The sequence below is a fragment of the Gymnoscopelus braueri genome (assembly GCF_963280865.1).
Source record: "Gymnoscopelus braueri genome assembly, chromosome: 19".
NCBI classification, from domain to species: domain Eukaryota; kingdom Metazoa; phylum Chordata; class Actinopteri; order Myctophiformes; family Myctophidae; genus Gymnoscopelus; species Gymnoscopelus braueri.
Genome location: NC_137621.1, coordinates 19,941,823 through 19,942,504, shown reverse-complemented (window position 1 = coordinate 19,942,504; position 682 = coordinate 19,941,823).

Sequence of the window (682 nt, the reverse complement as noted above, 5' to 3'; positions counted from 1 at the left end):
CTTAATTGGAATCTGGAAGTAGGATGGAGTAAATTATATACGATTACTTTAATTGTGGATAGACCTCCTGCTTCAATAGACATGCATGGAGTGTACTGTATGCATTAGGAAGCGCAGCTTGCCCCTGGCTACCAATATTAAGACGCATCTCTCCAATGAACAGTAGTGGCATCTACGTATGTGTATATCTATGCTGAGGAAGGGTGGGTGGTCTCGGGCTGGCCAGGGTTCAATCTGGGACAGGGCAGCAGACTGGCACTGGCAGGGATGGGGCTGTATAATGACAGGTCATCATCACTAATAATGGGCTCCTGTATGAAAAAGCCACGAGCAACCTGAACATGGTGGTCAGGAAAGCTGGCTCGCTCGTTGGGGCAAAGCTGGACGCTATTATGGACAACCACTCAAACCGCCTTCACTTGGATATTGTGGGAAGTTTTAGCAGGAGGGGTAATGATAGATTGAATATTCATCTTCCCCTTGGGGACAACCAATAGACTTAAGAGTCCTTTGTGCGTTGTGCCGCTAGCTATGAAGATGCTGTGTGGTTATTTTTGTCAGTAGCTAAGAGTCGGGGCCAAAAAAGGTATCTTTGTCTCACTACCAGCAGAGTGTTCATAACCTCTTGAACCCTACCACCCCTATTCTGGGCATGTCATAATAGGCAAACACTTTGCAGATC